This window comes from Nomascus leucogenys, chromosome 3 (genome assembly GCF_006542625.1).
Source record: "Nomascus leucogenys isolate Asia chromosome 3, Asia_NLE_v1, whole genome shotgun sequence".
Classification (NCBI taxonomy): Eukaryota; Metazoa; Chordata; class Mammalia; order Primates; family Hylobatidae; genus Nomascus; species Nomascus leucogenys.
Genome location: NC_044383.1, coordinates 73,788,887 through 73,794,886, shown reverse-complemented (window position 1 = coordinate 73,794,886; position 6,000 = coordinate 73,788,887).

The window sequence follows — 6,000 nt, the reverse complement described above, 5'->3', positions numbered from 1 at the left end:
GGTCATAACTCCTGGCCACAAGCAATCCTCCAGACTTGGCCTGTTATTCTTTTTTATTGTTGAGTAATATTCCATTGCATGGGCATGCCACAATTTATTTATTCACCAATTGATGAGCATTTGGGCTGTTTCCAATTTGGGACAATTATAAATAAGGCTGCTACGAGCATTTGTATACAAGTCCTTGTGGACATATGTTTTAACTTCTCTTGAGTAAAATCATACTAGAAATATGACTTCTAGATTATATGACAAGCAATACAAAATGACTTCGTAGGTGAAAATGAGGATAGTATGCAAATAATTGCCTTTTGTTAACTAATCCCATGAGCCTACAAAACCATATTAATATAAAAGGACATCTTTTATTTCAGTTAATTATTTAATGATCACCTCTTTTCTTTCATTTATTTGTAATTAAAGGATACTAAATTACTTTTTAATTATCCAGAAATCAAGGGATAAAATGCAAAACAAAATGTCAAATTTCTTTTTTTTTGAGACGGAGACCCACTGTCACCCAGGCTGGAGTGCAGTGGCACGATCTTGGCTCACTGCAAGCTCCGCCTCCTGGGTTCACACCATTCTCCTGCCTCAGCCTCCCGAGTAGCTGGGACTATAGGCGCCCGCCACCATGCCTGGCTAATTTTTTGTGTTTTTAGTAGAGATGGGTTTTTACTGTGTTAGCCAGGATGGTCTCAATCTCCTGGCCTTGTGATCTGCCCACCTTGGCCTCCCAAAGTGCTGGGATTACAGGCATGAGCCACCGCGCCTGGCCAAAATGTCAAATTTCTGGGTAGACCTTGACCCTCTTGAGATCCCTGGAACTGGTGACCACAACTTTAGGATTTTTTTTCTTTATATCTCCCAAGGCCCTTCCCAAAGAGTCTGGAATTGTCTTTGCACTCCAAAGAACCCAGAGACAGTATTTTGTCAGGTACAAACCTATTGTCCTGAACCAATAGAGGAAACAACCATTATCCTGACCATCCGAAATCTTGAGAAGAACAAACATGTGAGAACTAGGAAAATTTGTCTTTGACACTGTAGAATCCACTTTGTACGCTGAAATCAAATTTTCAATCAAGCCATTCCTTCACTAATGTGGAGAGTACTTAGCACTAAGCAAGAATATCAGTTAGGCTAGAAGGCTACTGATTCTAAGTGTTGGCACCCAGCAGTATAGTATAATATCAACTATTAAGTGGTGCTACATGCCCATTATTGTTTTTTCTCCAGCCCTCAAACATAATGATATGGTTTGGCTCTGTGTTCCCACCCAAATATCACCTTGAATTGTAAAAATCCCCACATGGTCGTAGGAGGGACCCAGTGGGAGGTAATTGAATCATGGGGGCAGATTTTTCCCATGCTGTTCTTATGATAGTGAATAAGTCTCATAAGATCTGATAGTTTTATGAAGGGGAGTTCCCCTGCACATGCCCTTTTTTCTGCCATCATGTAAAGACGTGCCTTTGCTTCTCCTTTGCCTTCCACCATGATTGTGAGGCCTCCTCAGCCATGTAGAACTGTGAGTCCAGTAAACCTCTTTCCTTTGTAAATTACCCAGTCTCAGGTATGTCTTTATTAGCAGTGTGAGAACAGACTAATACTCATAACAAGTGTGTTCACTGTCTTTCTATCCACTTCACTGAGTTCTCTAATTGTAAGGGCTACTCCTTATTTTATGTACCATGAACACAAGCATCTTCACCTGACATATGGTAGTTTGCTTCTTGATGCATGTTGAATAAACAAAATCAATAATTAATATCTCATACATCTAATTAAAAGCTGCAACATAAAAATAAAAACTGTAATTTAATTAAGAATGACATCTATAGAATTACCTAATTCTATTATTTAACTAAATAATAGTCTTTAAAATAGACAAATGATACAAATAGCACCACTTGGGGACACTGAGTTGGGGTGAGGGGATGAGGTATACCTGTGCAGCATACAGTGGTATATCAAGAATAATGCCTGGCCTTGGGGGTCAGTTTGGGTCCTCAGCAGAGGAAGTCCTTTATGGTCTTAAAGCCGTAAAGTAGGTAAGATGGAAAGTTCCTAAGGTAAATAAAAAATATCACGTATGGTTAAGAGTAAGGCAGACAGATGGGCTTGAATTCTGACTTTGCTACTTCCCAGCTTACTGAGCTTAGGGAAAAACATTTAGCCTCTTTGTTCCTTAGTTTCTTTATCTGTAGAACGGGAGTTACAATTGTTCTCATGTCATACAGTTGTTGCAAGGATTAAATGAGTTAATATAGTATATGATAAATACCTAGAGTGCTTTGTCCATGTAAGTACAGAATACATGTTAGCTTTTACAATATATACAGAATAATATAGAGCTAGAAGTACAGTAGGATATTTGGGGATGGTATCCATCATTTTCCAGCTGTGTGACCCGAGGTAAGTTAATCTTGATAAACTTTAATTTCCTCCTGTATAAAGTGAGAATAATTAATTCTTACCTCTGAGGATTGTTGACAGAGTTGCAGACAATGTGTATAAAGCCAGTGCCTGATGTGAAGATTCAACAAATAGGAGCTATACTGTCCCCTTTTTTATCCCTAAGAATGTAAAATTTAAGACCCAACATGCAGTTGCTCTATATTAAGGGATACTTTTAACTTTATTCAACTCAATATAAAAGTGTTTCTATTTAGAACTAACTAGAGAAACAAGAATAATTTTCAATCCCACAATTTAAACTCAGTTGGAAATAGTTGGTTCTGCAATTTTCAAACAGAGTGGCAGAAAATGGAACCAGGCAGAATACTACCCTCAAGTGCCTGAATGCCTTTATCTGGTGGCTGTGATGCAGCGGTTGAATAATGCAGGTGGAGCATTCACATGCTGTCTGGCTTACTATTAGCAGATAACAAATGGCAGTGCTTTTTTTCCTTCCTTTTCTAAGTGATCCCAGCCAAGCACAAATAAAACTTTATTAGAAGTAGCAGAGTGTCTAAATCCTCAATCTGTAAATGAATCTAATTTTTGACAAATAGTGTCTACATGATGTCAGTGGAAATAAGGCCCCTAAAGCTAAAATATGCATGCTTTATTTTTATTTTTTTGAGACAGGGTCTCATTCTGTTGCTGGTGTAGTTTGGCTGTGTCCCCACCCAAATCTCATCTTGAATTGTAGTTCCCATAATTCCCACGTGTTGTGGGAGGGACCTGGTGGGGGATAATTTAATCATGGGGGCCGTTTCCCACATACTGTTCTCATGGTAGTGAATAAGTCTCACAAGATCTGAGGGTTTTATAAGGGAAATCCCTTTTACTTGGTTCTCAATTCTCTCTTGTCTGCTGCCACGTAAGATGTGCTTTTTGCCTTTCACCTTCCACCATGATTGTGAGGTCTCCCAGCTAGGTGGAACTGTGAGTCAATTAAACCTCTTTTTCTTTATAAATTATCATCTCAGGTAAGCCTTTATCAACAGTATGAAAATGGACTAATACAGTATATTGGTACTAGGTAGTGGGGTACTGCTCTAAAGATACCCAAAAATATGGAAGCAACTTTGGAACTGGGGAACAGGCAGAGATTGGAACAGTTTGGAGGGCTCAGAAGAAGATAGGAAAATGTGGGAATGTTTGGAACTTCCTAGACACTTGTTGAATGGCTTTAATCAAAATGCTGATAATGATATGGACAATGAAATCCAGGGTGAGATGGTCTCAAATAAAGAAAAGGAACTTGTTGGGAACTGGAGTAAAACTATGTTTTAGCAGAGACTGGTGGCATTGTGCCCCTGCCCTGGAGATCTGTGGAACTTTGAACTTGAGGGAGATGATTTAGGGTATCTGGTGGAATTTCTAAGCAGCAAAGCATTCAAGAGGTGACTTGGGTGCTGTTAAAAGCATTCAGTTTTAAAAGGGAAACAGAGCATAAAAGTTTGGAAAATGTGCAGCCTGACAATGAGATAGAAAAGAAAACCCATTTTCTGAGAAGAAATTCAAGCCTGCTGCAGAAACTTTGCATAAATAACAAGGAACCAAATGTTAATCTCCAAGACAATGGGGAAAATGTCTGCAGGGCATGTCTCTGGAGATCTTTGTGGAGCCCCTCCCATCACAGGCTTGGAGTTCTAGGAGGAATAAATGGTTTTGTGGTCTGGGCCCAGGGATCCCCCTGCTCTGTGCAGCCTAGGGCCTTGGTGCCCTGCTTCCCAGCCACTCCAGCCATGGCTAAAAGGGGCCAAGGTATACCTCAGGGCATGGCTTCAGAGGATGCAAGCCCCAAGCCCTGGCAGCTTTCACATGGTGTTGAGTCTGCGGGTGCACAGAAATCAAGAATTGAGGTTTGGGAACCTTCACCTAGATTTCAGAGGATGTATGGAAATGCCTGGATGTCCAGGCAGAAGTTTGCTGCAGGGGCAGGGCCCTCATGGAAAACCTCTGCTCGGGCAGTGCAGAAGGGAAATGTGGAGTTGAAGCCCCCACACAGAGAGTCCTCACTGGGGCACTGCCCGGTGGAGCTGTGAGAAGAGGGCCACCATCCTCCAGACCCCAGAATTGTAAATCCACCCACAGCTTGCATTGTGTACCTGGAAAAGCTGCAGATGCTCAACATCAGCCTGTGAAAGCAGCCAGGAGGGGGGCTATACCCTGCAAAGACACAGGGGCTGAACTGCCAAAGGCCATGGGAGCCCACCTCTTATATCAGCGTGACCTGGATGTGAGACATGCAGTCAAAGATGATTTTGGAGCTTTAAGATTTGACTGCCCCACTGGATTTTGGAATTGCATGGAGCCTATAGCCCCTTTGTTTTGGCCAATTTCTCCCATTTGGAATGGCTGTATTTACCCAATGGCTGTACCCCCATTGTATCTAGGAATTAACTAACTTGCTTCTGATTTTATGGGCTCATAGGCGGAATGGACTTGCCTTGTCTCAGATGAGACTTTGGACTGTGGACTTTTGAGTTAATGCTGAAATAAGACTTTGGGAGACTGTTGGGAAGGCATGATTGGTTTTGAAATGTGAGGACACAAGATTTGGGAGGGGCCAGGGGCAGAACGATATGGTTTGGCTGTGTTCCCACCCAAGTCTCATCTTGAATTGTAGCTCCCATAATTCCCACATATTGTGGGAGGAACCTGGTGGGAGATAATTGAACCACGGGGGCGGTTTCCTCTATACTGTTCTCATGGTAGTGAGTAAGTCTCATGAGATCTGACAGTTTTATAAGGGAAACCCCTTTTACTTGGTTCCCAATTCTCTCTCATCTGCTGCCATATAAGATGTGCCTTTTGCCTTCCGCTATGATTGTAAGGCCTCCCCAGCCACGTGGAACTGTGAGTACATGAAACCTCTTTTTCTTTATAAATTACCCACTCTTGGGTATGTCTTTATCAGCAGTGTGAAAACAGACAAATACAGTTGTCCAAGCTGGAGTGCAGTGGCAGGATCATGGCTCACTGCAGCCTCAACCTCCCAGGCTCAATCAATCCTCCCACCTCAGCCTCTTGAGTAGCTGGGACTACAGGTGCACACCACCACACTCAGTTAGTTTTTTGTACTTTTTGTAAAGACGGGGTTTCACCATGTTGCCTAGGCTAGCCTTGAACTCCTGGGCTCAAGCAATCTGCCCACCTCAGCCTCCTAAAGCACTAGGATTACAGGCGTGAGCCACCATGCCTGGCCTAAAACACACAAGCTTTAAATAAGTCAGATGAAATCAGAGTTGGAGAAAAAAACCATCAGAGTGACTTCTTGGTAACATAAAAGTCCAGTGATTACTAAACTGCCCAACTCCTTGTGCTTTGTGACTAGGATGGAGGCTTCTCCATCTGTCCGAGTGATGCTATGTATCTGTTTCGTAGTGCACAAGTTCCTTTACTCCAAAAAGAAAGTTCATGTCTTAATAGCATAAATTCCAGAAAATTAAACTGCAGTAATTTCTTAGAATCCTCAGTCTTAGAGGCCTTCCCAGATGGCCTCCAGGAGTTAACACAGCTTCCTAATTACCAGAAACCATGTGA